Raw genomic sequence first — 24705 nt, 5'->3', positions numbered from 1 at the left:
CTGCTCTTTCTTTGCCCATCACAGCTGCGAGTCTCTTCCAAAGGTTTAAAATGTCAAATCTCCAGGAGCAGATCTTAATGGATTTGGTGACAGGCTGCTCATCACCAGGTGATTGAGGGTTCTCAAAACACAGCTTGAAGCCACTTTGTGGCTTTTCTCTACAGTGCCTCAGTTGGCTAAAAGCATATAGTCAGGAAGGCTTATATACAGCCTTTGCCATATGCATGCACCAATGCCATTTTGAATAGAGAAACTAAAACAACATGGCTGTGTCTAGACTGGCATGATTTTGCTCAAATACTTTTAACCATTTTAGCCATCGGGCTTTCTTGCACAAGAAATTAACGTGGCTGTCTACACTGGCCCTCTTATGCAAGAATACTTGTGCAAGAGGGCTTATCCCTGAGCGGGAGCGTCGGAGTATTTCCGCAAGAACCACTGATTTTGTACATTACAAAGTCAGTGTTCTTGCACAAATACTCGCGGCCAGTGTAGACAGGCGGCAAGATTTTGGGCAAAGGCAGTTACTTTTGCACAAAATCATTCCAGTCTAGATGCACCCCATGACTATAGGAATCCTGATGTCTTGCTTAGAGAAAAACTGTTGAAATAAATCATCTGGGTATCAGTCATGATAACTTTTGGAAAACCAGAAGAGGCAAATATTGTAATACTATAAACTGCTGTGCTGAGAAAGATTTCTCCTGCTGATAGGAACCTGATTCTGCAAGCCTTATTCATAGGTATATTTCTGATACATGAATAATCCTGATGAGTAAGTGGAGAGGGTTGTAATACCAGTACCTTAGTATCAATGAAGGTTTCTCCAAGGATATTCAAAGTACCATAAGAATTACTCTTAAAAAGTGACAATAATCCAAGTGAGGGTTCATCAGCTAGCTTCTCCTTTTGATCAAGTGTGCATTAATATCCTATCTAAGAGTTGTCCAAGTACTGTTCAAAGATTAGGCTGAGGATTACTGGGCCTACTTGTGTAAGTTAACTGCTCACAAACATAAGTCAGGGTTCCATAATTGAGTTCTAAATGAAACATGGCATCTTCAAACAAACACTGAAAAAATAAGAGATTTGTACTTGTCTGAGCTATCAATCTGTCTTCCTTTATTGTTGATGCAGCCAAAGGGCAAAGTATAGCTGCTGCTCATTTTATTATACATAAAGGCTACGTCTACACTGGTCCCTTTTCCGGAAGGGGCATGTAAATTTCACCAGTCGTCGTAGGGAAATCCGCGGGGGATTTAAATATCCCCCGCGGCATTTAAATAAAAATGTCCGCCGCTTTTTTCCGGCTTTTAAAAAAGCCGGAAAAGAGCGTCTACACTGGCCCCGATCCTCCGGAAAAAGCGCCCTACTTTGAAGTAGGAATAAGAGCCTCCGGAAAAGGGCGCTTTTTCCGGAGGATCGGGGCCAGTGTAGACGCTCTTTTCCGGCTTTTTTTAAAAGCCGGAAAAAAGCGGCGGACATTTTTATTTAAATGCCGCGGGGGATATTTAAATCCCCCGTGGATTTCCCTACGACGACTGGTGAAATTTACATGCCCCTTCCGGAAAAGGGACCAGTGTAGACGTAGCCGAAATGTCCATTAAATAAATAAGCACAGTCAGATCAAGCAAAATTAAAAAAACACACAAAACAAAGACACAAGTCAACTGTTAGTTCTTAAAAGGTATAAACTTAAGACACCCTGCACAAACACAGCACGTTCCCTTGCAACTGTAGTATTGTGCATAAAATGGCCACAACTTTACCAGGTTTATGCTGAGGAATCTTTTTGTTTCTAACCATGATAGAAGAAAGTGTGTCATAGCTGAAGGAGGCACTTTCCAGAGTCTGGTGAGAGTCTACCATATCTAAACCAACTGGGTTATGTTAATAACTATTTTAAAAAAAATATGCTGAAGCTAGCAATCCCAATGCTATTGAACTTCTGGTGAAGAAAGCCAGTTCCCAGAGCCAAATCCTATTTTCCCTCCATACTTTGCTATTTTGAATGGCAATCTTGCTTGCACAAAGATGGCATAACAGACATAGGTAAAACAATAATATAGACAGAGTAAGATTGTGACTCAATGTACATATGCAGAGTATTTCCCATTGGACTATACATGCCAGTAAGGCTGGTAAAATCTAGCTCACAGTCATTGCAGTTTTATTTTTTGCTTACTAGTCTCCTTGTGAGCCAGAAGACATTGATGACAACGCTGCAGAGGCAGAATTTCCAGGCTCAGAAGGCAGTGTGGCCATTTTAGACTGCAGTGTGCCCCTCGGGCAGGGGCTATGGGATGACTGGCAGTGGGTCAATGAAGGAAGGCGGGTATAAGGAATTGGGAGTCCTTGGGAGGACCTCATCATTTGGCAGAACTATGATGAGTGCACTATGGGCTGGGAGGGACCCAGAGCCTGAACCAGTACAGAAGCCAGGTAACTAAGGGCGAGAAACCAGCCAGCAGGAGCTCTGAGGCTGAAGAGCTAATTCCTGAGGAGACCAGCACGAGGTGCCATGTGGATGAGTCACCACTCCTGTAGTAGCCCCTTTCTGTGAAACAAATACTCATGTTTCCTTTGTTTTTTCATCAAATCAACAGATGTATGAACTATGTTGCACTAAGTGGTAATACACAAGGCCAGATTCTAATGTTAGTCAATGAGCCAAATTCTGCTCTGGGTTACACTGAAGTACAACACTATTGAATTCTTGGGGGAGAGTCTGGATTTACTTTAGTGTAATCGTGCATAGAATTTAATTCAGAGAAGCCAAGTGGGTTATTCTAGCAATAATTTTGATGTGGGCCACTCCAAGAATTTGGTAAGCTGTCAAGGGCCGTACTTTTCTATGATATTAATAGAGGAAATGAGGGGTCTGGGATGGAGGTTGGGTTCAGAAGGGATTTTGGGATAAGAGATCAGGGTGCAGGAAGGAATGTGGAGTCTGAGAAGGAGTTTGGGTGAAGGAGGGGGTTGTGACCTTGGGCAGGGGACTAGGGTGAAGAGGAGGGATGTAGGAGGACATGTAAGGTCTTGGAGGGAGTTGTGACCAAAGCAGGGTTATAAGCGGCAGTGCAGAGGGACGGATTGTGATCTGAGTCAGAGGGTCAGGATGGGGTTGTGCCCTGGGACAGGGAATCAGGGTGCAGGAGGGACTGGGGTGCCAGGTGCAGGCTCTGCCTGGGAGGCACTTACCCTAGGTGGTTCATGGACAGCGGGACCTTCAAGACGGCTTTCTGCCTGCCTCAGCAGCTCACTGTTCAAAGCGACCAAGTGCTGGGGCCATATGTGTCTTTGTTTGCTTGGGAGGGTGGCTTCGTGCACTGCCTGTGCCACAAGCAGCACACATTGGCCAATTTCTGGATAATGGGAGGTGGAAGGATTGTGCTGTGGGTGGGGGCAGTGTGTGGAGGCTCACCCATTGGGCGCGTGGAGCAGAGACAGAGATGGCCCAGCAGCTGGCCACTCTGAGTAGTGTGTGGGACTATGACAGGCAGGGAGCCTGCTTGAGTGTCCCTCTGGGACACAGGGCATTGGCAGCCCAGAGGATTAAGGCAGGCTGGATTAGAAGCTTTGACTTTGGCTTTCTTTATTTTGCCTGACCCTGCTCTAGACCTAGTCTGTTTCATATGACACCATACAGCTACCATTTACCCACCAAAGTTGTACCCAGTTTCCTCAATAAAAAAAAAATCTGCATGTTGCACTGTCTTACAAAACACATAGTCATAGTCTATAGCTGAGTCAACAAGGTAGTAGCTCATGCTAATTTCTTTCACCAAATATAGTAAGAGTTTCCATTTGTCCAACAAAATATCTATGGATTGGCCTGGTGTGCAAACTGGTATGTAGTCCTTAGTCAAAGTTCTGTAGTTTTATGAATGTGAGATTAAATTAGGAGTCCATTACTTTGAGATACTTTTCCACTAAATTTCATTACTGTAGTTAGGTGTTATGGGCTCCCACAGACCTCCCATTGAGACCTACTGTGTGGAGCTAGGCCTCTCCCACCGGAAGTTAGTGGGAGGAACAATATAAAAGGCAGGCCTGCGGACTCCTGAGCTGGGTGGCTCTTGTGGATGCTGAGGGAACCGAGGACTGGCCTGGACTGCCAGAGCTGCATACAGTTATGGACATGAAGGAGGTGCAAGCCCTCAGTGAAGCTGTCTTTCCAAATGACCTGGACGTCCCTGTACGGAGCCAGGTATGCACAAAGGGGGAGTTTGGATGTGGTCCACTGGTGGCCCATCACTTTTCTGGCTGAAACACTGCCGCTGAGTCAGTCAGCATGTTGCAATCAGGATCCCTTTTCACCCAGCTAGGGCTCTAGCTCGGGACGCAAGAAGCCTGTGCTTGTTGGCCCTCCACTAGAACTAGGAGACCCAACTATTTGCCACTCCACCTGAGCGCAGGCCTCAGCCCAAAGCCTCTGGAGCTCATTGCCTTGATTCAAGGGCTGCGCTAATTAACCACTTGATTGTTCAGGCTATGCACAGGCCTGAACACACTGACTCTCTATTGCCTCACTGACTAAGGGCTCGGGTCTACTGAACTATTTTGTTTGCTTGGCCCCTAACTATGGGCCACAGCCATAGACTCCTGCAGGAGCTGTTCATTCCCCATAACAACTGGTGTCCTGGGATGTAGTGAGGCAGACTTGCCTCCCATGCACCCCAAGTGGGAGGATCCCTTCAGCTCACCCACCACAATCCCCAATAGATAAAACTCAAGATGCATCATTACACTTCTGCACTGACATCTCTGCCTTATTGATAAGCAGCTCTATCCTTAGAAACAATGACAATGTAAACAGAGTCCAAATCACACAGCAGGTGTGAGTCAAAAAGTGGGCGTGAATGCCCAAATACTCTAAATTATGTCACTTTGGTCTTTTCCAATTGTGCAAAAAGAAGATAAATGTCCAGAAGTAAAAAGGAGATACTGACAGAATAGAGGACTAAGTGGTCAAAACAAGAGCACGAGAGGAAATTAATTCCCTTAAAAGCATCTGACATTGGAAGGTCTCTGAGGCAAAGAAAAAACAAAGCTAAGAAATGGTTAGAAGCTTACAAAAATAAGTTTAGAATTTTTTACATCTTCTAATACCATAAGATTAAGGTCTAGCATCTTGAATTTCTAGGGCTTGGCGCTAATATAGCATACCTTCTTGAAAAACTCAGGATTTTCCACTATTTGGTTGTGAAAAGCCCAAATGGGAGCCTCTAATTTTTATCTCCGATAGGATGTGAGATCAGTCTCAAAAGCAATCACTGTTAGAACTGAATTATGCCTGTCCTACATCTCATAGCAAAGCAATTTGGGGGGGAAAGAAAGAAAGATTTCAGTAACTGTTTCTTTGAACTGGTGTCTGTATGCAACTATTCACAAGTTTGGAATGGGCTCCCCCCCCGCTACAATTTTCAGGCCCACATGAGCTGGATGAACACAGATTAGCTTCTCTTCCTCTTTGCACAGTGAAGAAGATCTTACGAGGTTTAGTTTTCATTGTCTTTGGAATGGCTAACATATGTAAATATTGGAGAATGTAAATTGTGCTGGTAACAGTTTACATAGATTAATTATATCTATTATTTTTTGCCACATAGACCCATGGAGACACTCTTAATATGTAATTTTATGGTAATCCTCTGGTTCAATCCTCAGGACTTCTTGACACGTAACAAATGCATTTTGCATTACAGCCTTGCAGAAATATTGTGCCTATCACCTGTTGTTTTTGTGCACATTATATTTATGGATTATTGGAGTTCATGGGAGACTTGCAGCAAAATTAGCAGTCAAGCTGTCAATACTGAGACATCAGAAGGAAACAAATTAGCTTAGATTTAAAAAATTACAGAACTAACCTAAGAGCGAAGTGTGGTGTTAAAATTGATTATATTAAAAAGTCTCAATAATCCTAAACATACAGATGGCAGTGGAGTTAAAACAAGAATGAACTTGGCCTGTTATCTTGAGTATACTATAAGAAGAAAATATCATAATATTGCTACAGAGAACACAATGTACCACATAACAATATGCACTGATCCATCAGGCACTCTGATAAAGTAATGCACACAATTACTTGGATTGGAAGGTGTACTGTGTAAAAGTTCATGGATAGTCTGAAAAAACATACATGGAACCAGATTGCTCATTCTCACGCTAAAAAACAATGGAAGGAGGATTGGGGAAAGAAACCTAGGTTTGGATCTCCTTGCAGATGAATTCTCCCACACTTCCAACAGTGAGGCTGAGTCTGACCTCCCCATAGAACAGTGACCTACCCACCCCATACAAGATCCTCTACAAGGCCCATCTGCACAGAAGCCTCATGCCCCCACATTGGCTTTGTGCACCTATGAACTTCCCTGTTCTCTGATAGTGTCACATTAGCCAGGGTACCCTGTCTCAAGGGTCCACCTCTGCTTGTGTGTGATTTTTTAGACCAGAAATTTGCACCATATTTGGACAATCACACAATGCAAGAAAGAGGCAGGATTTGGCCCATTATATTTAATTCTGGCCTCATGGTAACAAAACTCACCACAGACGAAATAAAAGCTTTCAGACCGACTGCATAAGTCATTGTGTTTTTAGTTGCACAGCATCTGCCAGTTTGTGATATGGAAGAAACATTCTTCAAATGAACACAGAATCTACCATATCCCTCCATTGGTAAACTGAGGCTGGATCCTTAGTTGGTGTAAATATGCATATCTCCCCTGACTTCAGTAAATATATGCTGGTTTCCACCTGCCAATAACCTGGTCCTTTAACATTCTATTTTTATAATATTGCATCTTATGCTCATGATGTATTAAAAAAGGAAAAATATATACTCTATAAAGTTATAAATAAGCATTATTCTTGGGAAATTGTCAGCTCATTGCAGTAGGTACTATATCTTTTCCCATAAGTCATTATAAAAAGTACAAAGTTCCCATGTGACGGCTAAGGCATACATTTTTCTAAGTTAGCTGCTCCATATCTGGAATGTACCAAGGTGTAAGCATCTTACAAAATGGCTGTTGCTATGGTGACTTCAACTGTTTTGTTGAAAAATTAGTTGAATAAGACCTTCATTTTCAAGCACATAAGAGCTTCTTTGACAGCTCTAGCTTAGAAAATGCATTCTCTCTCTCTCTTTTTTTGGCCTTTATTTTAAATGCTTGTCATATATGACAAAGCATTCTCTATCCTTTTGCTTTTTTCCCCTTGATTACACATGAACTTGAACAGGAAAAGGAAATCCACAAGGAAGCATTTTACTTGGCATCCAATAGTGGCCATTACACATAAACATTTGCTGTAACACACCATGCAGTTGCTAGAGTTATTGTGTCCTAGTCTCATTAGAAATGAAAACAACCATGTCCAGAAGCAGTCTCAGCATATTTGTGTGGGACTTTCAAAACAATTTTTTTTGCCTTCTTCGGGTATAACCAACTACTATCCACTTTGATTACACCACAGTGAACAGGACTGCAGATGTTGGGGAGTGATCATGAGATGATCCATGAGATACATCCAGATAAAAAAAGCTTCAGAGGGGTAGCCGAGTTAGTTTGTAATTGGAAAAACAACTAATAGTTTAGCAGCACCTTAAAGACTAACAAAACATGTTTGTTAGTCTTTAAGGTGCTGCTAGACTATTTGTTGTTTTTCAAGTTTACCCAGATTTAACTAATTCATTATATATAGATATATACAGGGAGAGCGTGAATGTATTGGGCTAATGGTGGATCTTTATCCCTCCCCTGACCCAGCCTTTTCCTGGACAAGTGTAGCCTAACTACTTGAGCAGGGGTGTCAGGGCTGTTCCCCACTCAGGCACTCCAAGTGCAGAAGGTGGGGACCTGCAAAAACTTTAAATATACCTTGCCTCTATAAGCTCTGGTTACACCCTCCCCCCCTCCAGAGTCACAGATTCACTGACTTTGGGTGGGAGAGGGGCAGCTGCCACCATCAGGTGATTTGTCCCCCAAGGGTGCCCTAAAGAAGCTTTAAAAACGGTAAGAGAAAAACAAGGTGCAGTCTCTGGTAGCTGACTGCCTAGTCTCAGGCAGGCAAATACACACACACACAGACCCCTGTTACTTTCCAGCACACAAGATTCAAATAATCACCTTAAAAAGTGATTTTTATTAACACAACAAAAGATATACTTGATGTTACAGAGCAACTAAGGAAAACAAATTAAAACAGAAAAAATCTCTGGGAACAATTCTTAGATAGTGAACGGGGAAGGGGAGGCACAGATTCCCATAGAGCAGTTCGAACCAAACCACAAAATAAAGAAAAATATCCTGATTATGACTAGATTAACTTTTTCCCTTTATTTACTCATGATCTTCTCTTGGTTCAGTCCACTACTATGTCAAGGCAGCAACGGAAAAGAAGAAGAAAAAAATCCTCCAAAACTTCCAAACAGCAAAAGAGAAGAAAAAAAATGTGTCCTTTTAAAATCCTGAGGTCTGTGTTCCTAGTTCAAAATGATCCCATCAGGTAACCACAGCGCCCTGGTAAGGACAGTATAGTAAAAAAGGAAAGTATAATTTAAAAAAAAGCCTTTTTGAGGGGGTGGGGAGGAAGGAACTAAAATATTTCACTGAGAGTTTGGGCTTTCTTCAATAGTTGCCATTTTTTTCCACAACAGGGCTTTTGTTTTGAAAACCAAAATCAATGAAAACCTAAACCCCACTCAATTTTAAGTAGAAAAGACCGACTCTGAAAATAGTTTGAGAAAACATTTTTTCTTTCAAAACTGTCACCGAAAATACTTACCATTTTCTGTCCAGCTAAATGTAAAATCTGGAACAGTTAGGACAGGTAACTTTCTGGTTGTATACTAGCCAGAAGGTGTTCCACTGACTGAAAGAATGACTACTGAGAATTCTTACATAAGGGAGAAGGGTATAAAAGCCTGAAGTTCTTTATCTCCATCTCCTGGTTGGAAGAAAAGTTTCAAATCTGTGTAACAGAATGGAGAAAGAAATTTTGCAAACCCTGCCTTATTAGGATTGTAAGTATCTGGAGAGTTTGATTTAGGTTCAGTAGCCTGCCTAATAAATGTAGACACTAAGGCTATGTCTACACTACAAGGTTTTTGTGCAAAACCGGCCGAAAATCGACAGAACAGAGGGCTTTTGCCAGTAGAGCTATTCCTCTTCCCATGAAGAATAACTCCTTTTTGCACTGCAGGTCTTGTGCAAAAAGGCAAGTGTGCATGCTCTGGAGGGTTTTTTGCACAAGAAACCCCTATCAGAAAAAGCACGGGTGCTTTGATGGCCATTCTGTGAATGGCCATCAGAGCTTTCTTGCGCAAGAGTGTGTCTGCAGTGTGGATGCTCTCTTGCGCAAAAACACATCACTTTTGCAATGCGCTTTGAGGTCTGGACGCGCTTTTGCACAAGAAGTTTCTGTGCAAGAACTCTTCCACAAAAGGCTTCTTGCACAAAAACCTTGCAGTGTACACTAAGCCTAAGGCTATGTCTACAATGCCAGGTTATTTATTTCAAAATAACAACTCTCAAAATAGCAATTTCAAAATTTTTGGTTATGGACATCCAACATTCTGGTCATTTGAAGAAGTGGGCTGGGCCCACAAAAGCTCATGACACCATCTGCATTGTCACATTACTGGATTTTGAGGGGAGCAGCCAGATTGCTGCTGCACTCATAGGTGGGGGTGTTGGCCCCAGAAAATGGTATAAAAGGGGGGCCATGTGAGGTGTTGAATAGAAGCTCACTGTCTGCTAATCCTATGTACGCTGTTCATGTGTTTGTATAATGTCTGTGTGTGCAATTATAAGCATGTACTTGTATGGATACTGAATATTTCCCTGCATGTGGTTGAGCATTGGGCAGGGCCTGGCCTATGGACATGCTAATTAGCGAGGCCCGGTGGGACAATGGCACTCAATGGGCCAAGGACACACCTAAAGAATGAGGGCTGACACCTGAGAGCTGCCAGCAGGGAACAGAGATTGGCCGCTGGCCAGGTGACCTGCTGCAGCCAAGAAGAGACCAGGAAGGATGTATAAAGAGGCCATGTGGTCGACACCATCTTAGTCTTCAGCTCAGCACTTCATCCCAGAGGCAGCAGTGCAGGGATCGAAGAGCCTGGAAGAACTGTGGACCCATCCTGATCCTAGGATGCGCAACAAGGACTTTTAAACCAGCAGCTGTAACATCTCTGCTAGAGCCTGCATCGAGAACTGGGAGATTCGATGCATGTAATGTACTGTTCCTTTAACAACCTTACTCTCATGCTTTTCTTTCTCATGGTAATAAGCCTTTAGTTGTTAGATGCTAAAGGATTGGCTCAGCGTGATTTGTGGGTAAGGTCCAGAGGGTAAATTGACCAGGGATCTGTGGCTGGTTTCTTAGAACCGGACAGAACTTGTTCGGGGTAGTGGGATTGGGTGCTAGGACCCCCACCTGTGTATGAGGCCCGGGGCCATCTGGGGCATGGATATTGCTGGGGTGTCGGAGGAGTTTTGCTTGTGAGGCTTCAGGCAGGCAGCTGAAGCGCTCTGTGGGACTGGTTTGTGGCCTGTTTGGAGAGGTCACCAGTCTGGGGGCTGTAAGGAGCCCCGAAGTTGAGCAATTCACCCTGAGCGGACGCTCTCAGCTGTGCCCAGACACGGCCCGGTCCGTCACACACCATCTGCATGTTTTGTTAGTCTTTAAAGTGCTACCAGATTATTTGTTGTTTTTTAATTTCAAAATAGGCATTATTCCCTCATCCAAAGCAAGGGTTATTTTGAAATCACCAGCCCATTATTTTGAAATTATTTTGAAATAATGGGCTTGCTACATGGATGCTCACCTTGTTATTTTGAAATGAGGGGAGTTATTTTGAACCAATTCCCCAGTGTAGACATGCCCTCAGAGATACCTGAAAGGATTTCACAAATTATGGATGGGTACCTCCAGTCCTTTTAATATTTGTTCCATATCACTGGGGTCCTTTTATTTCTGTTAATAAATAGTCTTTAATTCAGAAAATATATTCCTTGAAGTACAAAAATGTGCATTGCATGTAATATATTCGAGGCTGTATTACAGTAGTCTTTAAAATGTGATTTTATGCTGAGAAACAAACAACTATCTTGACAGAATAATTAATAGCACGTAGTTAGATGTATAGACAGAGGAGTAACTATAGTAGAAACCTCAAAGATGGAAAAGTTCTTTAAAAAAATTGCATGTTGATTCATGGGTTTATCCTTGTGGAAATGTGACTTAGAAACATCCTCCTTGTAGGGGTGAAAAGATTCTACTAAATCTTTTTCAGCTTAATCCCTGATATTATTGCCTTTTATTTCACTTTTCCTGAATCTAACAAGTGTGTGTGTGTGTGTGTGTGTGTGTGTGTGTGTGTGTGTGTGTGTGCGCGCGAAAACCTCCTCCCCATCCCTCCCCCCATCCCAAAGCACCAAGCAGAGTAGGGTCCTGACCCTGGATTGAGGCTTTTAAGCATTATTGTTGTACAAATAAGAAGACCAGGGTGAACTGCCTAGGCAGCTGAGGATGAATAGATGTAATCCCCTTTGGAGTTCACCATTATCCCTTGTGAATTTGGTGGAAGGATTACAGAGAACAAGTGATAAACTAGATTTTCTAGACAATATTCCCTTTTAGTCCAGGAATGATTAAGCCGGTGTATCAAGCTAGTCACACCTGCAAAGCATTGGGACTAAGAAATGTTAGGCTGTTAGCATGACCATTTTTAGAACTGTTTGTACAGGTTGTACCTCCCTTAACCGGGACTCTCTGGTCTGGCAACATCTGTGGTCTGGCATGGACCATGGATGTTCCTGGACCAAAGAGGCCAGGCGCGGGGAAGTCTGGCATTGGCAATTCAGCTGGGATCCCTGTGTTTGGGGGGGGGGGGGAGGATGGGGAGCACGGCGGGGAGTTGTGGTCCCAGAAGAGCTCCTTGGCCTCAGTGGCGGTGAAGCTCTAGCCTATAAGTGGCTATGGAGCTCCAACCCCATTGGCAGCCAGGGAGTTGTGGGCCTGATCCCAGCTGCAGAGCTCCAGCCCCCTTCTGGGTCCTGTGGACGGGGAGCTCCAGCCCCAGCGGCAGCCAGGGAGCTCTGGCCCCATCCATGGAGCCAGACGGCTGCAGAGCCCTTCCCGGGTTGTGTAGCTCTAACTGGGGCACTCCAGCCCTGGCAGTAGCACAACCAGCAGCATCTAGAAAGCCCCGGGGGGCTCAAACAGCAGTGGGGGTAGGGTAGAGCCCTAGTCCAGTGGCAGCATGGCCCATGGGGAAGGACCTCCCCTGGTCCAGCAAATCCCCTCATTTGGGAACACTTAGGTCCCAAGGTCCAACCTGTTTCATATTTCACCAGCCCACTTTTTGAAAGTCAGACAAGTAGATCAAGTGAAGATTTGTTTTATCGTATGCTGAAATATGATGTGCTAGGAATTTTAAATTAAAGTTTCCTGTTGTCATTTGAGAGAAGTTTGCTTTTAGCAACATGAATGCAAATACCTTCAATGGTAGGGGAATGCATCTGAACGAGAGGTATGCAAAAGTGAAAACTTTCAGATTTTTTTGTATTTACAGTTGTGTTTCATGAAGACAGTCCATGCAAAGTTTTGCTTCCTTCCCCTCCACAAATGTGCTAAATTCTTTTTTGCATCAAAAATCTGGGAATGAATCATCTCCACTAATGGCATCTCTGCCATTGCAAATGCACCCACTTTTGCGTGACTCTTTAGGAAGAATGGGTCTATTTTAACTGCATATCTGGCTCAGTTTTAAAAGAAACATTTAAAAACTGGGATAATTTTCGCCTTTAACATAACATATGCCTCAAATTTCAGCAAAAGAATAAAACCTTGAGTGGCAAGGGCAACAGAATTGCTGGCCTCTGGGCAAGTGAGGTGGTAGGGTCCAACTCCACAGTGGGGCGGGGCCTCAGGCAGAAGGGGCAGGGCTGGGGAAGGCAGCTCTCAGCGCTGCCCAGATCACACCACACCCCATTAGCTGTCCACGCCTTGCGGGGTGCGGGGTTTTTTGGGATACTGCCAAAAAGGGAACACATTTACTCTTCCCCTTTTTGTTTTTTTGCAGAAGAGCAGACGGGCTCTTTTGGAAGCCCCATCTTCCTCGTTCCATGAGGAAGAAGGGATCTTCTGAAAGAGGAGGTTTTTCCAAAATTTAGCCCCATGTAGATGAGCCACATTTCGGAAAAGCCTCTTCTGACAAAAGTATCAGAAAAAGGTATGCAAATTGTGGAGCACAATTTGCATACCTTTTTCTGAAAAACTATCATAGTGTAGATATAGCCTAAAGGGCCTGGGCCCTTTTGAATTGTCAGGACCTGGGGTAATTGTATCCTCCTTCCTCCAACAGTGGTCCTGGGCAAAACACCAAGTATTCTTGGAGGAAAAATCTGTCCCTTTATCTTCCTCTGGCTCTGTAGTGCCTCTCTTTCTAGGCTTTGTTAAACTAGCTCAATCCAGCCTGTAGTTATTTCATAAATACATCTTAATGTAAAACTGATGCTTGCAATTTCTTTTGAGTTATTTCTCTCTCTAGCTCTCTAACTTTCTAGAGAAGAAAGATTATTTATATTTTAAACTGCACATACACTAAATATCACAAAAAGCTATTAGAGAACTCTATTCAGTAACAAACAACTATAGGCTCCAATTCTGCAAAAGGATTTATCTGGGATAACATGCCATAAGGGACCATCCCCTTTCTAGTTTAGGCTTGGATTCAGTGAGCTACCTGAGCACTTACTCAACTTTAAGTCCCATTGGCTTTAGTGAAACTACTTTTATGCTTAAAATTAGGCACATTCTTAAATCTGCTGAATCAGAGTCTTAATCTGTGTATATTAAACAAATTGTATTATGTATTTGAGAACTATGAAGGCTTTTACTTTTATCTCTTGTGGCAATATTTGATGTAAATCACTGTCAATGAAAGTTTAATAAATGTGTAAAACATGGTGCTTTATGACTCAGAGCTACATACAAATGTGTTTCTGTAGCAACAGAAATTAAATTAAACAGCAGATGTGATAATATCTTGGAAGAAGCTTTCCCCCAAAGACCATTTATCAATGTGGGTGATGCATATTTTATCTGATTTTTCTATAAACTTTTCACTGGCACTGCTGTTAAAGATTTCACAGAATCCTGTGTCATTGGACAAAATGAGTTCTGATGAACTGTCACTAAGAATATTTTAATTATATTTGAATGATTGCAACAAGATAACATTTTAAAACAATGACCTAATATACCAACAGTAATTACTTTGTTTACCTCTATGTCTACTATATTAGAATTGTAGGTTGATCTTGAGTTCCCCTGCGGGTTGGGGTTTTTCATTAAAAGCTGTGTGTTTCATTTTCGCCTGGCTACAGTTCAAAAACCTCTTTGGATAGACACTCCAGATCTTTAGCTGGTGTAAATCAATATAACTCTGTTGACTTCAGTGGAACTCTGCCAGTTTACATCAATATCCAGGTCCAATGTAGCACTTAAGCCGGTGCCTAATTCCAAGCATGCAAGTCCAATCAACTTCAGTCTTGGATCCAGAGCTGAGGATATGGCCCAATGATGGTAAGTCAAGAAAAAAATAAAATAAAAAATGAATCTGGGTGCTGAACTTGTAGCAAATTTTCAAAGAAACCATTCCTCCAAACTGAAGCAGTCATACACAATTCACTCCAGAACTTGTCAGTGCTATGCCTGTTGTCGTAGCATAGGAAATTCAAAAGAGGCCGTTTCCAAAGTATGTTGAACTCATTTTCCCATTGACTTCAAGGGACTTGGCTCATGCCCTAAGAGGGAAGGACTGAACTTAGATCCAGAGTTGAGTCCTAGAAAGACAGGGCTGTGAGGGATGAGAAAGCAGCATGCTTGGCTCTTGTCAGTAGATATTTCTGGAACTGGGAGGCATTGGGGAGAATCAGCAGGGCAGATGGCTGGAAAACATCTGAGTTTGTCTTGTACTGCATGTTCATGTGCCTCACGGTAATGAGTACCTCTCCACACTACTTTTCTAAAGGGATCATGCTGTGGATTATGACTTTCATGATGGCATTTTCTGCAGAACTAATGTGGAAACTGACTTCAAGACTGAAGTATCTCCAGATATTTTTTTCATAGATTACATTTTAAAAGTGTTTAAACATATACTTGATTATTTTAAATGGTGTTGTGACAAATGTGACAACTCCTATTTAGAGACTAAGACTGACTTAAAAGGCAGAGTGAAAAATAATTAACTACTCTCTTATTCAATCAGAACATGAGGTGGAGCATTAGCGCTAGATCTTGTGAAGTGTTAATGTGCCCTAAAAATTCTGAGCTCTCTCAATTCCCTTTCCACAGCAGTGGTAAAATTACCACTTACTTCCAAAGGAACAGGATCAGGCCCTTTGAAGGTAATTGTGTTTGCATCAATTTCACTATTCATCTCATTGCACAAAAGAACCCTCAAACAGTGTAATAAGTAGCTTATAAATGGGTCTAGGCTCCTCTTAGTATTCATCATGGCAAATATCCAGGACTCCTCTAACAAGGAAGAAGCCTTATTATCTATTGCTTATGGGGAAAAAAAACTTTTTTTAAGGTATCAAAGAGATCTGGTTCTTTATGAGCATAACATATTGACAGTGTTGCCTAATGGCTAGAACATTGAACTGGTATTTGAAAGGTTTGGGTTTTATTCCCAGCTTTTTCCATTAGATGACTCTATGTGTTTCAGACTGTCCATCTGCAAAATGGAGACAATGATTTTGACTTCCTTCGCAAAAGTATTTTAAGATCTACTGTGGAACAGCACTGAATAAGAACTAGGTAACATTACTGTCGTCTTTGTTAGGCTTGTTCTTATTCATCCTTCTTATTCATCCTTCAACCATCCATTTTTCTGGTGAGTACAACCTTTTCATTTCTGGCCAAATTGTTTTGTCATGGGATCAGCCCAGCACATTCTCTGTCGGCCCAGCAGTCACTTGTGGGCTCTGGGAATCCAGGCTCTGATGTGGGTTGTCCATCCACTGTCTTGCCTGTGGGACTAATGACCCACCCACCTCAATTTTGCATTTACATCATCTGGACTACATCAGTCATCTCGGTACACCTTATCCTCATTCAGTATGTGATCTCTTCATTCAGGATATAATCACAGAGTGATGTCTTATACAGTCAACTTTCCATTTCGACATTATACACAGAACATTTTTCTTCCTTCACTTTAGTCATTCACTAGCTTTCCACTCCATATATCATTGCTGGCAGAATAGTGGAGTTAAACATTATTATTGTTCATTATCAGAAAGGCCAGCTCTTATTTAGAGACTAAGCCTGACTTAAAAGACAGAGGGAAAAAATAAATAACCATAATCTTAAGGAAATCCAGTGAACTTCAGCACAGTTACTTGTAAAAAGGTAGATATTTTGAGGAAGTGAGTTAAATTACTATAAAAGTCTGCTTCTAGAAAATCAATTGCACTCTTATGGCCAGTTCTGTAAGGTGGTACACACCTACTGCAGTAATTCTGAGTACCTTTAAAATGCAAGCAGGCTTTAAAAGCCAGAGGCAGAGTGACCAGGGAGCGAAAGTGGACGGGGGGGGGGGAGGGGAAGCTGCAGACAGGGGAGTTTGAGAGGTAGTTTGACAGAGGGAGGCCTACTATGGTCAGGAAGACCCATAACACCTGTACCAGCACTGCTTCTGTCTCCTCCACTGATGCCTGTAGCCAGACAGAGCGCCTGAGCATGGATGCCTCTGCCCAGATCCTGGTGTGGTTTTGCAGGGACTGTGGCTTGTAATTCCCACTTACTGATATCCAGGCTGGAGAGATCATCTAATGCGATAGGTGCCTACTGGTAGAATCTCTCCGGCAGCAGGTGGTAGAGCTACAGGAGAAGGAGGCTAGGTTGAAGAGCATCCGCATCCACGAGCAATTCCTGGACTGTGCTCATGAGTGAGGTGGAGATAGACATAGGAGACAGAAGTGTTGAGAGTCTTTGGGTTAGGTTAAAGGGATTAAAAACAAGGGTGATGTCATGCTAGGAGTCTACTACGGGCCACCTACCCAGGTGGAAGAAGTGGATGAGGCTTTTTTTAAACAATTAACAGTATCATCCAAAGCCCAAGATTTGGTGGTGATGCGGGACTTCAACTATCCAGATATATGTTGGGAAAATAACACAGCGGGGCACAGACTATCCCAATAAGTTCTTGGACTACATTGGAGACACCTTTTTATTTCAGAAGGTTGAAAAAGCTACCAGGGGAGAAGCTGTTCTAGATTTGATCCTAACAAATAGGGAGGAACTGGCTGAGAATTTGAAAGTGGAAGGCAGCTTGGGTGAAAGTGATCATGAAATCATAGAGTTCACAATCCTAAGGAAGGGTAGAAGGAGAACAGCAAAATAGAGACAATGGATTTCAGGAAGGCGGATTTTGGTAACCTCAGAGAGCTGATAGATAAGGTCCCATGGGAATCAAGACTGAGGAGAAAAACAACTGAGGAGAGTTGGCAGTTTTTCAAAGCGACATTATTAAGGGCCCAAAAGCAAGCTATTCCGCTGTGTCGGAAAGATAGAAAATATGGCAAAAGACTGCCTTGGCTTAACCATGGGATCGTGCATGATCTAAAAATAAAATAGGAGTCATATAAAAAATGGAAAGTAGGACAAATTACAAAGGATGAATATAGGCAAACAACACAGGAATGCAGGGGCAAGATTAGAAAGGCAAAGGCACAAAATGAGCTCAAACTAGCTACGGGAATAAAGGGAAACAAGACGACTTTTTATAAATACATTAGAAGCAAGAGGAAGACCAAGGACAGGGTAGGCCCACTGCTCAGTGAGGAGGGAGAAACAGTAACAAGAAACTTGGAAATTGCAGAGATGCTTAATGACTTCTTTGTTTTGGTCTTCACCGAGACGTCTGAAGGAATGCCTAACATAGGGAATGCTAGTGGGGAAGAGGTAGGTTTAGAAGATAAAATAAAAAAATGAACAAGTTAAAAATCACCTTGAAAAGTTAGATGCCTGCAAGTCACCAGGGCCTCATGAAATGCATCCTAGAATACTCAAGGAGCTGATAGAAGAGGTATCTGAGCCTCTAGCTATCATCTTTGGAGAATCATGGGAGACAGGAGAGATTCTAGAAGACTGGAAAAGGGCAAATATAGTGCCCATTTATAAAAAGGGAAATAAGAACAACCCAGGAAACTATAGACCAGTTAGTTTAACTTCTATGCCAGGGAAGATAATGGAGCAAGTAATTAAGGAAATCATCTGTAAACACTTGGAAGGTGGCAAGATGATAGGGAACAGCCAGCATGGATTTGTAAAGAACAAATCATATCAAACCAATCTGATAGCTTTCTTTGATAGGATAATGTGTCTTGTGGATAAGGGAGAATCGGTGGATGTGGTATACCTAGACTTCAGTAAGGTATTTGATACGGTCTCACATGATATTCTTATCAATAAACTAGGCAAATACAACTTAGATGGGGCTACTATAAGGTGGGTGCATAACTGACTGGATAACTGAGTAGTTATTAATGGTTCACAATCCTGCTGGAAAGGTATAACAAGTGAGGTTCCGCAGGGGTCTGTTAAAAGTAGGTTAGATAAATGTCTAACAGGGATGGTCTAGACAGTATTTGGTCCTGCCATGAGGGCAGGGGGATGGACTCAATGACCTCTCGAGGTCCCTTCCAGTCCTAGTATTCTATGATTTAACTCCTACTAAAAAGTTCTGCAGCTTTTCCTCACAGGATTAGTCTCTACTCATGTTAGTAGTCCAATTGATGTCAGTGAGATTGTGTCACAGACTGTCTGGAACAGTGTTTCTTAAACTTTTTAAGACCAAGAAACACCAAACAATTTTTTTTAATGGAGAACACCAAAGATTTTTTTTGTTGAGAGAGAAAAAAAAAGGAGGCTTACCTCTTTAAGGGCAGTCATTCCCAAGGGAAAAATTGTTGAGCAAAACAAACAAAAAAGGATGGGGAAAAGTTGTTAAGCAAAAAAACCCCAAACAGTTTGCCCTTTTATCAGAAGATCTGGCATTGCCCTTTTTAGGGCAGCCATTTTGAACTCTGTTCAGGCATTGCTTTTTTAAGGGTGGCCATTTTGAACTGCATCTGACAAAGTGGGTCTTTGCCCATGAAAGCTTATGCTCCAATACATCTGTTAGTCTATAAGGTGCCACAGGACTCCTCCTGGCTTTTGCAGATCCAGACTAACATGGCTACCCCTCTGATACTTAATATCTACACATCTGCTTTTAGCACAGAAGTGTGAGCACCACAATCCTGTGTCTTTTGATCTGGGCTAGGAGACTCACTGCTGCAGACTGTCTAGACCTACCCTTGGAGCTTTTTCTTGTTATGAGAGCTCTGAGCTTCTTGGTGAACCCCTTCAAGGTCAATGTGGCAGGTAAGCAAAGAATACAGCGTAGCAGAGAAATTTCTTAACCACAGTCTTCTTTTATTCTTCAAGAAGTTCTACAGAGTTAGTTCTTTATAGAATAACGAACAGACCTGGAGATGCCTTTTAGTCTGATCTCAACCCTTTTGAGCCTAAGGTCGGTCAGCATTTCTGGCAAGACAGAGCCCCTCCTGCCTTCCTTCCCTTCAGCCCAGACTTTTGGTTTGCAGCAGTGGGTGATCTCCTTACTCAGAAAATCCTCCTTAAATATAGTCTCTGACTCTGTTTTACCAGTGGCCTCCACTCTGCATAAAAGTCCATTGTCCCATGGGAATGGGTCACAAGGTCAGTCACAATCCATGCTGATGCCCTAGATTATGCTCTGATGGCTTCTCAGCCAGAGTCACTCAGTATGTGCCAGGACCTTTCTAGAAAATAGACATTCTAATGCAAAAGGGAGGCTACACTATGAAATGGTCAATACAAAAGTTGTAATCTAAGGTGAAGGCTGCAATACAAAGGGGCTATGTCTACACTGGCATCATTTTGCGCAAATACTTTTAATGCAAGAGTTTTTGCATTAAAGTATTTGCGCAAGAGAGCATCTACATTGGCATGTGCCTTTGCACAAGAGATGTGCTTTTTTGAAAAAGCATCCGTGCTGGTGTATCTGCTCTCTTGCGCAAGAAAGCTCCGATGGCCATTTTGGCCATCAGGCTTTCTTGCGCAAGAAATGAACGTTGCCTGTCTACACTGGCCTCTTGCACAAGAACAGTTGCACAGAGGGCTTATCCCTGAGCGGGAGCGTCAAAATATTTGCACAAGAAGCATGGATTTTATACATTAGAACGTCAGTGTTCTTGCACAAGTACTCGCGGCCAGTGTAGACACAGCCAAGGGGTTCACAGTTTGATACAGACATATCCCACACACACACAAAAATGTTTTGCAGGTTTGCTTATATCACCAATAGGAATGGAAGACATCTAGGCACTGGTTACATAAAATACACAATTCTTGGTTTTGGACCTGAACTACCAAAGCGCAAGGGGTGTTAAATATTGGTTAATTGAATAGTCGGTTCACCTCAAATTCTTATCAGTTACTTGACTATTCTATTAACTCTGCGGGATGGGGCCAGCAGCCAGTGCGCTCCAGGCCCACTTCTGCCACTCTGTGCCACTGCCTCTGTAACATGGGATGCCAGGCAGGAGCTGGTCCATAAGGGGAGCCAGTTTAAAAAACAGCTTCCCTCATGGACTGGATGCCTGCCGCCCTACACTGCTGCTTCTGATACAAAGGCAGCAATGCAGGGTGGCAGCATCTCCTGTCCAGGAGAGGGGTGCTGAACTCCAAGACCCGGCGTGAGCTAGAACTGAGCCGGGCTGCCTACCTGGCTCCAAAATATACTTTAAGTGCAGAGCCACAGCAGGGGTAGGTCCTGGAGTAATGGCAAGTGAGAACTGAGTAGGGCTGCTGGTCAGCCTGCTAAAAAAATTACTAGCAAGGCGGGGGGAATGCATGTAGTCTATAGTTTTAACCGATAAGCTTTTGCTTATTGGTTAATCAACTACTCCTTTACATCCCTACAAAGCGTATGACTAAATTGAAGCCAGTGGACCTATTGTCATGTTTATATTAGGCACATGTTTGAGTATCGTTAAATAAAATAAAATAGTTCTCTGATTAAGTAGTTTGTGCTTAGAACGCGTGAAAAATTATATTCCAGTGTAAATCTGATGCAATTTCATGGAAGTCAGTGGAGCAACACTGGCGTACAACTTTGCAAATGTGTTCAAAATCAAGCCCGTAAAATGGAATCTGATGCCAACCTATGGTTTGTGCTAAAAAGTTTGTTTGAACTGAAAGATTGAAATTCTTAGAGAACTAAGGTAAAACTTCATCATTGAATGTGTCTACATGGTATTTTGATAAAGATAAAATTAGCAAATTAATCTGACCACCTGAACCATCACAATCAAATGCTTATCTGAGTTATATGGAAGTTCTGAACCTTTCAAAGTTTGGCCATCACTAGCAAGTTCTTGAGTTAACATTACACACTGTGCTCAGTGTCAAAAAATCAGGGGAGGTTTCCCCTCAGGCTGCCCTACAATGCACTGCATCATTTATTTTCCTTAACTTTAATCATCCCCAGTCTTCTACAAGAAGTTTTCAGTTCCTGTATTTTTAAATAATACTCTATCACGTTGTTTCATATATTAAATTAAGAGAATTGACATTTTATTTCCAGAAGAATAATTTTAATGAGCAGATGACATCTTTCTAATAATGCAAATTTGCCAAGATTTCCTCTTTTATTATTAAAAGGGGTAGTTAAATAAAATCCAAATGCTTAAGCAAGGAATGACTGGACAACCATTTTTATTTTCTCTCCTCAGGTTAACTTTAATTTTGGCTAAGCTACTGTTAGCCACTATGAATGGATTAAATGTCTTTTCATGGGCATTGATAGGGATTGGATCAAGGCCAATGTAATTCATAACACTGAATCATAGAACTGTAGGACTGGAAAGGACTTTGAGAGAGCATCCAATCCAAACTCCTGCACTCAAAGCAGGGCTGTGCATTTTCATGCAACATTTTTACTTTACATTTTGTAGCAAAGCTCCAGCCATGCCCTGTGGATACTATGTTTCTGGTGGTTATTGTATGCCTCAGAGGCTCACTGTGACCCTCCACACTGCCTCTTATCTTGTCTGGAGACCAGGTTACAGTTTACTGAACCAGTCTGACCATTGGAAAAGTCAAAAGATTAGGATGACACCCCTCCTTAAACCTGGTCTCCTTTTCCAGGAACAGACTGCTTGACTGGTGTGGGGACAGTTGGAGGGAACCCAGGCCCCCTCACTACTCTGGGGTCTGGCCCAGGGAACCTAGGTAGAGACAACTGCCAAGGATTTTTTCCTCTTAGCCAAAACTCAGCATCCCTGAGCCACTTCCCCATATGCTCCCTAGTTCCTTTTCCCTGGTACCTGAGTAAATCTTTCCAGCTTCCGCCCAAATACTCTTTCCTTTTCATAGTCCCAGCTTTCCAGCAACACACTTCCTTCTCTCACTTCTTCACTCTTTCCCTTATCTTGGGGGGGAGAGGGGGGGGAGGCTTTTAAAGTAGCCCAGCAGGCCTTAATTGGCTGCAGGTGCCTGATTAGCTTGCTGCTTCAGGCAGCTCTTAACTAACTTCAGGTGCTTGCCTGGCTTGATTTCTGAATAAACTACCATGTAAACAGAAAATCATTCCCCCAGCTCCTGGTATGTCTGTCCTCCACCAAACTACAGGGCTACGTCTAGACTACACCCCTTTTTCGGAAAAGGGATGTAAATTAGACATATCACAATTGCTAATGAAGCAGGGATTAAAATCTCCTGCGCTTCATTAGCATAAAAATGGCTGCTGCTTTATTTCGGCACGGATCTTTGTCAGAGAAATACGCCAGTCTAGATGCTGATCTTTTGAAAAATAAAGCCTTTTCCAAAAGATCCCTTATCCCTTATTTCAAGAGGGATAAGGGATCTTTCGGAAAAGGCTTTATTTTTCGAAAGATCAGCATCTAGACTGGCGTTTTTCTCCGACAAAGCATGTGCCAAAAAAAAAAGCAGCAGCCATTTTTATGCTAATGACGCATGGGAGATTTAAATCCCCGCTTCATTAGCAATTGTGATACGTCTAATTTACATCCCTTTTCCGAAAAAGGGGTGTAGTCTAGATGTAGCCCTGTAGTCAGCTCCTCTGGATCTGTCACAATTTGAACAATGCTTTGGGTAAGAAGGGCTAGATATATTCATGCTAGGAGATCCACCTAGACTGGGCAATGATGTCTTAGTGAGTGATTTTTCAGCTCCCCAATTCTCTAGGCCAGTTAACTGGTCCTGGCATGAGTGAGCAGAGCCTGTGGGCTGCTCTAATTTATGTCAACTTGTTAAAGCCTGCTTCCACCCTCTCCTGTGTGAAATAAAGAGAATGGGTCAGTAGGTGCAGCAGCTGGTAACCCTGCCATTATTCCAGCTGTGAGATTCCCAAATGATTCTAGCTGTCATACATTGCCAAAATGGAGCAACAGAGCTACAATGGGCCAGAGAACATTTTGGAAGAGCATAAGGTAAACAATATCTATAAAAAAAAGCTACAGTCATGTTAATCTAATCGTCTTTACATAATTCTGGACTTCTAAATGGGACTATAATGTAGCTGGATCATAACTAAGAATGCGTAAATTAAACTTGGGTGTAACTACATTAAAGCAAACTAATGGAAAAGAGAGCTTGTTATTCTAGAGAAATATTCTGTGATTCCATCTCACAGCCTGTTCTTGGTATAGCCATTTGCTGGGCTATTATTCCTCAGTCTTGTAGATGTGTAGATTTAGGCATTATGATTGGCATGCACCACCAGCTGTTTGTTTATGAAGCTGACTGAGTGAAATTGACAAGAGATAATTACTTTCTGACAGTGCAAAGTGATATGTGATCTTCTCGGTGAGAGAACACCACTGATGAAGACTGATGCAGAGGAAAGGCCTGATGCATAGGGACAGCAACCCAATTGTATTTTTGTCACTAATCTTTAAAGGCCTTTAATGCTTGAACTATTGATATCACTGGCCTAAATCTGTGGAAATACTCACCCCAAGACACACTGTGGCCTGCACTTGAGTTTAGCATTTGATAACCAGCACAGATTCAGAAAGAGTAATACAGAAACAGCCATTCACATGGCTAATCCTGAAAGACAGGCACTGAGAGCAGCTCTGGGAGAGGAGCTGATCACAAACCAATGTAATGCAGCTTACAGAGCTGTAGAATGTGCTCTGCTTTTCTGGTTTCATCACCAGTTTAACCAAAGCAGACAGAGAACAAACAGAAACCTTAGGAAGGAGCAGGAACTTGAACTGAAATAAAGCTTAAAGGCTACTACATGAACAGAAATGTTTCAAGGCCTTCCCTGCACACAAATTTGCACCATTTAAACTATTCTGGTATTGATGCAGTACAGTATTCTTAGCATGGATACAGATATGTTGGTATAGATTTGCTTGTACCAGCATAGCTTCTTTATTCCCATAAATGAAGAAGAATTAACTATACTGATCTAAAGCTCCTTTACAGGCAGTATCTGAGTCCCTTTTTAAAAAAAAGTGCCAGAACTCACATCTCTCTTGGAACCCTGCGGATTCCATTCTTGTCCACTCTCAGGGACAGCAAATGAGGTCGAAGGAGTTCCTACCAGCATTC

This window comes from Pelodiscus sinensis, chromosome 10 (assembly GCF_049634645.1).
Source record: "Pelodiscus sinensis isolate JC-2024 chromosome 10, ASM4963464v1, whole genome shotgun sequence".
NCBI classification, from domain to species: Eukaryota; Metazoa; Chordata; order Testudines; family Trionychidae; genus Pelodiscus; species Pelodiscus sinensis.
The sequence above is the reverse complement of the archived record's forward strand: the minus strand, read 5'-3'. Positions refer to the sequence as shown.